General features: G+C 43.4%; 1 protein-coding gene across 1 annotated transcript in view; it reads left to right on the forward strand.

The window, feature by feature from the left end:
• The first annotated feature begins 2,825 nt into the window (after window positions 1-2,825).
• epb41l3b (erythrocyte membrane protein band 4.1-like 3b) overlaps window positions 2,826-11,797 on the forward strand; it is a 47,414-nt gene continuing 38,442 nt past the window's right edge. The window contains exon 1 of the mRNA XM_062551565.1: window positions 2,826-2,890. The gene's annotated coding sequence lies outside the window, so the exon portion shown is untranslated. The remainder of the gene's footprint in view (window positions 2,891-11,797) is intronic.

Raw genomic sequence — 11,797 nt, forward strand, 5'->3', positions numbered from 1 at the left:
CTAGAGAGTGTCCTCTGCTGACAACTCAGTTGGCCCATTCACTGATGACTCAGAGGGTCAAGGGTTAATGTTCCGGAATACTCTAGTTCTTGTTCTTGAGTGTCTCGCACTGTACATTCTCCACTGTCATGTTTGGAGGTTGTATTTTCTTAGTAACATGAACAGTCTTGGTTGTGGTCAGTGAACTGATATGGATTGTGAACATTTGCAACTTGTTTTTTTTTTGTTGGTATTGCTCCACCTGCATCCACAGTCACAGTCCAGTCAGACAAGCTGGAGTGTGACCTGGCAAAAACAGTTCTGCTGACCCCTCTGATTGCAGTCGTTGTGTTGTGTTGTGTTAATAGTAATCTTTCTAAATGACAGTTGACCCTGACTGTGAACTTGGCCTCTCTTTAGCCTGGTGTGGATCTAGTCTAGATCCCTAAGCCTGAACAGCCAATCAAATATCTGAGCAGATTAGGACAGTTGAGGTGTGTTGGTTAAGGCTACAATAATTCATTTACTGTATCTATTTATTAATGGTCCTCATTTAATGAAATAACTAATGTATTTAAATAACTAACTAAATACATTTTTAAAAATCACAGATTGCAGTGTTCAGACTTGATTTTGTTCAGCTTTACTTACAGTAACAGTAAACTAAATATCTTTGGCAGGTGGAAAAAACAAGACATTTTAAGACATAATCTTAAACTAAAATACATTTTATTGATCAAATAACTAATGGATCAATCAAGAAAATAATCAACAGATTAATCGCCAATGACAATAGCTAATTGCAGCCCAGTTTGTGATGTGTTCTGTTGTGTAGGTGTTGATTGATCCCCAGGCTTTGGTGTTGCTTAGGTCTGGTGGCTATTAGCTGTCACCTTTGGACTTGGCACACGTGTAACCATAACTGTCTGTGCTGCAGTTTTTATGATGTAGAACACTGATCACATGTACTTGAACTCCGGAGCTGAAGAGCTAAGTTAATGCTAGTGACGCCTCTTGATACTCTTTTCCTGGAGATAACGGAAACTCATTAAAGATCTAATTAGAATCGGTAGTCAGTATTTTGTTGAAGCCTTTCCACTGTTGTCCTTTAAAATACTTTGATACTGTGATGAACCCATCTATTAATTTGAATTAGTGGCTTAAATTAAAATCTACTTCCTATGGCATTTTTAGTGGAGCTAAAGTCTGACTTTGTGAAAATATGTTTCTTTATATATAGTATTTATATATGTAACAGCCCTGAGTTCTTGGCTTTGTTTGCTGCATGCGTGCACACACTTGGCAGTGCACATGTCTGTGTTTCATCTGTGGTGACTGGGCCTAGTGCTCCATGACAGCCTGGCCACATGTGGGCGTGGTGAGTGAGAGAGCAAACACACACATGCAAGAGCACACACACACACACACACACACATACACACACACACACACACACACACTGGATACAGATCAGCCACAGTAGCCACAGGGCTACTCTTTCATTAGTGTGCTATATTTATATTTCACTAAATAAATAAACAAGCAAATGAGGGGGAAACCCCCCAAAATATCACCTCACACATCACATTGACACATGACCACGCCACAGGGTGAAGAACTGAATAACTGGACAGGAGGATGAATGAGTGTTGAATAGTGTAAGTTAAAGTAATTGTAGATTTGAACTAGTGTGGTTTGAATGCCAATGCAAATTGTTATGGATGCAGAGGGTAAACTTGATTGGCTGGGATGGATGTAGGTGGTGCATGTGATTGGGTGTGCCATATTGTATGAGTGAATGGAACTGGATTGACTGGGGTGTAAAGGAGCGTATCAGCAGTAGCTGTACTGAAGTGAGAGTAAGACACCAGCATCTCCAGTGGCTTTGGCGACTTCAGCAGCCTTATGTTTCAGTTCACTTGCACTTTTCTTGACCTGCCACCACTAAGACACACAGTGCAAGACACTTTACCATATCTGTTTGTGCAGTGCAGAATGTTAGCATGCAAATGGAAAACATGACCACAAAAGTTTACAAAAATGTCACTTTGGTCATTGCATTTAGCCATTCACTTCTGATGTAGTGCTTATTGTGCCGATTCTGGTGTGGTTTAAAAAAAAAAAGAAAAAAGGATGGAGACCTTGCGGTATTGAAGGAGTGTTGAAACTAACCAGAGCACTATCCTCTCCGCCCCTGATCACATCTGAGTCTGGCCCAGCCCCAGCCCAAACACAGCCTGGATCCAGTGGGTCAGGGCTCAGTGCTTCAGGGTCAGCATGGTGCCCTGGACAAACCTCTTTTCTAGTGCGTTCACTGTGTACTGTTATAAAAGCAGGTACAGTATAGTGTGTATAGTGTTGGTTACATCCTTTTCCAGGGAGGAAGGTTTATTTTATTTGAACAGTTTATGTTGCATTTTTGATCTGTGGATATTGTGAAGATGTAGGCCTATCTAGTATGTAATCGCCAACATATTGCGGAAAACCTTGATAATTTACATGTTTTTGTAGAGAAAACAGACTAATATAGCGTGACACATGTAACATTCAACTGTAATAGTATTTGAATTTCAGGCCAATGTCTAGTTTCAGGTTGATTTTACCGCTGTTATACTGGCTACCTATTACATTATTTATAGGCCTACAATAAAGCAGTGGCTTGGCCTAATTAATCCATTAAATCCAGTTCATGCCAAGGGACTGGAAGTTGTTCAGCTGAACCTAGGCTCTTGTAGACTATTGCGGGCATAGTAGGATACTACAATCCCAGCATTCCTTGCGAACCCATAGCTTGACATATCGGATCATGAGAGCGGGGTCTCAAACTGAGCGTTACCGCTGTCAGTAGGCTAGCGTCCACAGCGGGCCGGTGATACATCTTCCTCGGACGGTGAAAAGGGACCAATTTACGGTAATGTCAGTCGCAATCGTTTGTTTGTTGCAGTCAGGCCCGTGCTGCTGATCATTATCATGCTTATGTGAGGTCGAGATCATCCTGTCTTTTCCTGAAGAAATGTTTCCTTGCGGTCTAATTTCCGCAAGATTGCCCTCCTCTTCTCTAAGCAGAGGGCTGATGAGCTGACGCATGTATGCCCGGCTTCATCTTCAGTGTTTTGCATGAAGTGTCTCACTAACGGAAAAGGTAGTTCGTCCTTTCAATGGATTTGCAAAGACGGTGGGTTTTTTTTTAATGCGTGCGGTTTTTCTTGTTAATTGTCACCCAACGTCTGTTAGATTAAAATGCTGTCGCCTATCTGCTTTCTTTTAATTTAACTCAAGTAGACTGTTGTTAACAGTGTCCTACATAATTTCACTGACAGCATATTACTAAGGCAACTGTGATTTATAGGCTATGTTCTATTCAGATAACCGTAAAGAATATCTTGAATCTTGAGTTCAGCTCAGACGGTAGCCTACTTCATCTGCAGGCCAGTGCGTCATCCTTTTTGCATGTGACGTTCTGAACCGTCTTTTGTAAACATTGAAACGCATTGATTTGTAACATAGATATTCATGTTTTTTCATTACATCGGCATGTTTTGCGTCCTCCAGCGCAGTAGGTGTGGCTTGGACGCATCGTCGCACAGCTCTAGGCTGTGACATCACAGCTTTCATCTTGGCGGTTTGAGGACGCGCGCGGCAATGTTAAACCTCTGTGCGGTGTGGTGGTGTGATGGCGAAGCACAGCAAACCCACGCTGTTTTTTCCCTGTTTCTGTCTCCTCATCTCAGTCTAACCCTAAAACAACACAACTGCCTGTAGCTCACCAGGCGTCTGTTAGCGAGGTCATCTCCGGTCACAGCTAGAGGAATCTTGATCCATCTAATGGAATCTGTCTCCCTCTGCTTACTTCTCTCGTCCTCGTTTTGCCTCTTTGTTAACTGTTAGTTTATTTAGTTCGAGAAGCATGGAAGTTCTATATTCAACAGGACTTCTGACTTGTTACTTCTTATATTAAGAAAGTGTACATGGTGAGGTTAGGGTTTATACGCTTATTATACAGGAGTGCTGTGTTTTTTTGTTTGTTTGTTTTTTTTTGCCAAGGCCACACTGAAAGACATCCAGTTAGATTCCAAAAGATTCTCGTCTGGAATTAGTCCTGCCCTGAGATCCAGACATTTAGGCCCATCTGTTCATGATTAACTAGCGGAGCTCAGACGCGGGGTTCCCCTTGTTTGGCGTTAATCGCTGACTGGGGGTCGAGGTATCCCGGTGTCCCCCTCTGTCCTATGGCTAGAACCGACAGCAGGGGGTCTAGAATCAGCCACGGACCACATGTCTGGCCATCGGAGAGACTAGTTCAGACCAAACAACCCAAAGACTCCAAGTGATTCCTCTAAAGGTGGTCTAGATATAGCCTAAATGCAAATCAAATTTTTTGTCTGAAATGTCTGAGGTATGTCCCCCGACTCCCCGAGTGTTGCTGACAACGGCTCTGATGTTATCACCCCGTGACTGTGGGTAGGGACATGATGAATTTGTCTCTTGGGAGATTTCTGTTGATTGCTCCTAGGGTTGGGGGCTGTGTGACCCTTTTCATGCTCTCCAGCTGGAGGGAGAATGGTCAGTGCTTTAACAGACACACAGGAAAGGAATGTGCAGTATGTTCAAATTTGATATGAACACTGAACGTATAAGTACGTTGACATTTTCTTGCGCTCTCTCTTCCTTTGCTCCCGTAATCATGACTCATGTAGTCCCTTTTTGAATACGCTTTACCTTTTCATTCTCCCATAGCGTTTTGTTAGGTCTCTTTGTGATCATTCTGTTCTTTCATCTGAAATTAGCTTTCAGTCACAATCTTTTTCTACTTTCTACCTCCTACACATGCGCGCGCACACACACACACACACACACACACACACACACACACACACACACACACACACACACACACACACACGTTCAGATTAGAGCCTCTGCCTTGTTCCTATGGCAACAACAGATGATAAAAAAGCATGCACTGATTATTCCCGAATATGAGGCATTATTTCCTGGCACTGAAACACTGTTGTGTATAACAGCACTGAACCATGCCTCAGCAGTGCAGTACACGGTGATGATATAAAATATGCATGTTTAGTAGTTACAGGAGCATGGATAGGTTGGAACATTTTAAAGGGAGTCAGCACTCAGCAATGGTTCATTATAACACAAGACTGGTCTAAAGAGGTGTGTAGATATTGGTTCATTTAGTAAATGTTTTTTATAGAATAGGGACGTTAGGCACGCTACTGTGGTATGAGTTCCCTGGGCCTGAAACCCATTGCCCTGGCATTGTTTGAGTCTTGCTCTACAAGGTGACCTACAGCGGAAGGCTTTGACTGTGTCTTCTTCGTCATCTCTTGTGTCATTTGCATATTCATTCATCACTCATGCCCGTCTCTTGCTCATTATCATTCCCAGCCGCCATCTGACACCAGTGCACAGGTGGCATATCATTCAAAAGAGATGTTTCCGCATTTCACTCCTCGGATCATTCATCTGACTGATTAGGATCTATATTGCACTCTTTTGTTTGTCATGAAGCTGATCAAAAATATTCGTTAAAATATCCAACCTCATGCCATCCTTTTCTGTTGTGCAAGTGCCATGAAGTACACAGTGGCTCAGCTGGCATTTTTTTTCTAGCTTAATTAGAGGCAGCAATGAGCTGTGCTTAAATGTGCTCTTCCATTTTCCAGTGTTATAGCTTCTTGGGTGAATGGCCAAACCACCAAAGTATAAGTAAATACCTCTCAGCTTGCTGAGCTAGATACCAGTCTAGTTGTACCAGGTTGGTGACTATATTGGCTTGTGACTGAACTGATTCATAGAGAAATTAATCTAGCCCCCATGAGGTCTCATTCCAACAAGTCTGACCCATTATACCTAATCATCTGATCCCCATACAACTGGGTAACTCTTACACCGTGGCGTGCTGGTTAGGGAATCGGACTAGTGATCGATGGCTGGATCGATCCCTGACTGGTTGGAAGAATATGGGTGAGGGGAGTGATTTGAACAGTGCTTTCCCACATCCACTTCCACAGATGAGGTGCCTTTGAGCAAGGCTTTTAACCCCCAGCTGGTCCCTGGGCGCCCAATCAACGGCTGCCCACTGCTCCGGATGTGTATGTGAGCTCCTAGTTTGGGTGTGCTCCTAGTTCCTGGCTCACTTAGCCAAGTGTGTGTGCGCATACTGTATGTGTGTACACTACCCCTGTATGGGTAAAATACAAAGGACACATTTCAGTTTTCTACAGGTCCATAAAGTATATCTTAACTTTAATTTGTGCTTTAGACTTTACAATATTTTAACATTCCTATTTAATGTTTGTATTTAACTATGTGAAGTTGAGCTGGCTCTGAGCCGTAACAATTTCATTGCTGGTATTAATGTAACCTTTATTGACGTGATGATCATACATGATGATCAGCTTAAAACTGGAAACACCCCTGGGTTACACAATGTCTGTCTGTCTAGAAAGAAACTAAAATAAATACATGTAGATATAGTTCTATAGTTATGTAAGTTATTCTAGACACTGTCCTCCGTAGGGTCCAGATGTAGTGTCTGGCATGTGGCTCGGCCTCAATGGCCAGGAATGTCTGGTTTAATATGAGGCACCCCTAGGATCCATGAGAATAGGAACAGGTAGTATTCTCTCTCTGTGTGCTCTGACAGCGCACATGTCGGGTGAATGTCCAAGCTTACTTTGAGGATGCTTTGGGGGGCGGGGCGGGCGTGTGAGCGAGGACTAGCACTAACAGCTGCATGTCCTTGGGTTGTGGGCTTATGCAAGCCACCCCTCATTATCACCCTCTCTCTCTCTCTCTCTCTCACACTCACACACACACACACACACACCATCATTAGTTTGTGTCTTCACACATGCCAACAGCACTCATCAACTCCTCTTAATGACCTAGTCATCAAGTGTAAAAAGGAGCCTCATTCAGACATCTGCCCCTGCATTAACTACTAGCCTCAGCTGGAGATCTGCCTTTTATTTAATGTTTTGGACCATGCTATGACCTATACAGTATATGGCTGATTAATGAATCAAGAAAAAATCTTATCAATTTTAGGTTTATAGAAAATCATGAGATAGTAAGTTTTTAGCTGTAGTTTGCCCTTTTATTTTAATCCAGTAAAAAAAGAAGCCTTAGATGTTCAGTTTTTGTGAAGTTTGAGCTCCTCCCATGACAGTTGTCATTCAACCTACATCAGTGTGCGTCTAGCTGTCAGAAGTGCTCATCGTTAGCAGAATGTGTTGCATGCTAGCTCTAGAACAGCACCCTCTTGGTATTTGCCGTTCACATGTTAGCTCGAATCAGCAGGCTGTTGGCGTTAACATTTACCAGGCTAGCTCTCGAACAGACGGCTATCTGGGTGATGCCAGCAGCACAGCTGTGTGGCTCTCAAAGCGATAGACGATCACATGAGTGTGAATGTGTTAGAAAGGGCATCACTGTCATCCCTGTGCCACCTTGTCATCCTCCAGAGGGCATATGGGGATGGGGTGGGGGTGCAGCTGTGGTCCTTTTCCTGCCACGGCCTCAAGGCATTGTGGGTAAAGCAGATGTCTCTCCGCTTGGCAGTCTCTGTGCCAGCGGTGTGGGTTACCTCACAGACTGGCGAGACACCAGCCACAGCTGGTCACTGGGAGAGAGTGAGAAAGGGAAGGACATCTAGGGGCAGACCTTTTCTGGTTAGGACTCTGCTTAAAGGGACATTTCACCGATTAGCATTTGTATCTTTAGAAAACCAGTCATGTTTTTGAATGGTCGTGCATCATTCCCTCAGTTGCCTTGAGATGGGAGAAATTGGACCAAAGTTGGACTTCTTGCTTTCGATGATTTAAAATCATCATTTTACATCATTGAAAGCAGGAAGTCCTATTCATGGGTTTCATTGAAATCCGTATTTCTTCCATCTCAAGGCAAACTAACGGAATGATGCACGACCATTCAAAAACATGACTGTTTTTCTAAAGATACAAAGCTTAATGCTAATCGGTGAAATGTCCCTTTAAAGAGGCGCAGGACTACAGAGTACAGACATAGTGGCCGCGATCATCTGAAGGAAGCAAGGGGGGTGACTCAGAATTGTACTGATGCCACCCTCCCCCAATCACCCTTACATCAATACAATTCTGAGTCACCCCCCCCCCTTCCCGTGTCTCAGCACTGGCTCAACTCCCTGCCCTTGCTTCCTTCAGCCCTCATTATCTCACACACACACTCACACACTGACAGCTCTGCTCATGACGGTGTTGGTGTGCTATTTCCGTTTCACCCCATGTCGTGATTGTGTCACTGTGCCTTTATAGATGTCTCGCACAGAAGCTCTCAGTCTGTGAGCATCTGGCTTTGAGGGGTCATTCTCTCCTGTTCCTCCTGACCACTGACCTATAAAACGCCTGGATAGGCCTGGGTGTGCTCTCCATTCCAGGCCAGTTGAGTTCTTGGACATAAGCACTCTTGAAAAGCAGACAGAGCAGAGCAGGGCTATGATGTAAGGGCCTGATTCTAGCCCTTCTCGCTCTCTCTCTCTTTGTGTGTGTGTGTGTGTGTGTGAGAGAGAGGGACCTCACTGAAGAAGAAGTGACTATTAGAAGTGATGTCAGATCCCCCCCCCCCCCTAACTGGCAGGCTGTAGGGTTACCTGCAGCCTGTTTCCTCATAGACTTCCATAGAAAAGCCTGAATTTCCCTGGGGCAACATTTTTCAAAAATACCCATTTTGGTTTTCAAAGTATAAAAGTATAAAATATAAAGTATATAGTCTGTTTGTCTGTTTGTTCGCAAGATAACTCAAAAAGTTATGGATGAATTTCAATGAAATTTTCAGGAAAGATCTGAAATGACGATTACATTTTGGGAGTGATCCGGATCACCGTCCGGATCACCATCATCCAGGAGGCGGTTATGTTTTCGCTTGGCTTTTCTAGTTTGTGAATGTGATCTTTCAAACCAAGATAACTTTTCATACTTTTAGAGGAGCGAAACTAGTGTAGGAGTGGTGAAAACAAGTGAAAAAGTGAGTGAGAGATGACATGAACAGTGATCGAAAACTGTGTGTGTGTGTGAGAGTGTGTGTGAAAGAGAGAAGTGGATGCTGTAGTGTAGTGTCCTGAGTTGTCAGTCCAGAGCTAATGAGACAATAGTGGATATCACTTTGCCGAGACAAGAGACTAGACTGCCCATATGTGAGCATGTGAGGGAGAAAGACCGAGACAGACTCTCTGTGCTGCAGATTAATGCTGGCAAATTAATGGAGTCTCCTCTCTCCTCTTCTCTTCTCTGCTCTTATCTTATGGAGCATTGCACTCTGCTGATCCTCCTCTCTCTACCTCTACCTCACCTTTCTTTCTTCTCCCCCGCCTTTCTTTTCCCACTCCTCCGCTCATGCCCTCTCTGCACTCTCTTTCTCATGTCCTCTCAAGTGCAATGTTCTCCTCTCTGCACCTCTCTAGTCTCACTGACATAAGAAATCGCGCGAGCTCTAGAAAGCTCCAGTGCAATACGAAATATTTCTAAGAGCTGGAACAGCGCGAGCTTGCGTTTGCTGATCTCCAAACCCTTACTGTGCACGAACGCGGCACTAAAGCCAAAAATGAATAAACAAATAAACAAAATAAAACTATGTGTGTGTATAAATATATATATATATACAGTGAGGAGAAAATGTATTTGATACCATGCTAAAGTTGCCTAAAAAGAGGAATAGAAAATCATCATTTCACAATTGATCTTAATGTCTTAATTCAAAAATTTAGTAAAAATAAAACCACTAAGCTCCCCAATTTTCTTTGTGATTGAAGAATGTTTCGTAAATAAATAAATGTTCCTCCTAAATGCTAGGGGGAAGGAAGTATTTGACCCCCAATGTAACCCTATGGGAATTTAACACATAGGGTTAACATAGGGGCAGGCAGATTTTTATTTTTTAAGGCCAGCTATTTCATGGATTCAGGATATTATGCATCCTGATAAAGTTCCCTTGGCAGTTGGAATTAAAATAGCCCCACATCATTACATACCTTTCACCATAGCTAGAGATTGGCATGGTGCTTTTTCCAGTAGGCCTATTAGCCTGTTTGATGCTCATTGAGCTCAATGCAAATCAAACAGCCTAATAGGCCTACTGGAAAAAGCACCATGTCAATCTCTAGCTATGGTCAAGGGTATGTGATGATGTGGGGCTATTTTAATTCCAAAGGCCAAGGGAAATTTATCGGGATGCATAATATCCTAGATCCATGAAATAGCTGGCCTTTAAAAATAAAAATCTGCCTGCCCCTATGTTAACCCTATGTGTTAAATTCCCATAGGGTTACATAGGGGGTCAAATACTTCCTTCCCCTAGCATTTTACGAAAACATTTATCTATGTACGATACATTCTTCAATCACAAAGAAAATTGGTGTCCTTGGCGGTTTGATTTTTACTCATTTTTTTAATTAAGGCATTAAGATCAATTGTCAAATGATGATTTTATATTCCTGTTTTAGCATGGTATCAAATACATGTGCTCCTCACTGTATATATATATATATATATATAAATGCTTTCGCACAGCTTCCTTTTTCAAATGAGGAATTGAGACAAGTCTCTCATGAGAGCAGAGGCCCTGAGAGAGAAGTCCTGATTGGGCTTCTCGTCTTTGATCAGTGCTGGTGAAATAATAACCCCCCAAATGGGTAATTAATTACTCTCCACACTGCCCCCCCCCCCCCCCCCCCATACTGCCCCCCATCATCCTATAATCATAATCCCTGCCGTTCATGCCGTTCATGCAGTTCAAAGATTTTTTTGTGTTTTGTGTTGTTGTAGGGGCAGAAGCCAGGATTGCCCAGGCAAAGCCCCCATGAGTTGGCACCAAACACTAATCCCATTGCACCAGAACCACACTAAACAAACTTTAACTCACACAGAAACAGCACAGAAATAAGTCACCAAGATGGCTTTCTAATGTGCTCTAATCAGCTAACTCCAATGGGCATTAAAGATCTGATGTTGACCGCCTTTGTTTACAGGGTTTGACACTCCGTAGTGAGCTGTGTGTGTGTGTGTGTGTGTGTGTGTGTGTGTGTGTGTTTGGAGTCTGGAGTCTGGAGACTGGGCAGTCTCCTTCACTCACAGCTCCTACTCGACCCCACATGCCACAGAGTAAACACTCACCCATAAATAGATCTGTATACTGTATGAACTTTGTGTGTGTGTGTTTCTTTCTGTGTCTGTGGGAAAGCGGGTAAAGCCAGCAATGACAAGCATCCTCCACTTAGAACACACTCCAGATAGCCTAACTCCGGTTCAGTTAGGTGTGTGTGTGTGTGTGTGTGTGTGTGTGTGTTAGTACTGTATGCATGCTTGTGTGGGTGGCTTTTATTGGCCTCAATGAAAAAAAAAGACTGGAGAGGGCACTCTCACTCTGTGTGTCTCTCAGACTCCATCTCCCTCTCCATTCCTACTCTCGTTCACACACACACACACACACACACATTCTCCTTGGAGGTGGGTGAGCTCCAGTTCGGCAGAGATGATGACCTCACACACACACACACACACACACACACACACACACTCAGCCCTCTAGCTGCAGTCAGCACACATTGAGTTGAGTAGAGCACACCACACACAGCACTCCAGGATCTCAGCATCTAGCTAGACACAGTCTAGGATATGTGCAGCACATCGGAGATGTCCTGTCTGTAAAAGCAGAACAGAGACTGTTCTCTAGGGGTCAAGTGGAAAAAGGGGAAAGAAGTGTTGTGTCAGAGGAGACTGTTCTCCTGACCTCATGTATGCAGAGTGTTCCACTGTAGCTGTGT

Source organism: Sardina pilchardus, chromosome 2 (genome assembly GCF_963854185.1).
Source record: "Sardina pilchardus chromosome 2, fSarPil1.1, whole genome shotgun sequence".
Classification (NCBI taxonomy): Eukaryota; Metazoa; Chordata; class Actinopteri; order Clupeiformes; family Clupeidae; genus Sardina; species Sardina pilchardus.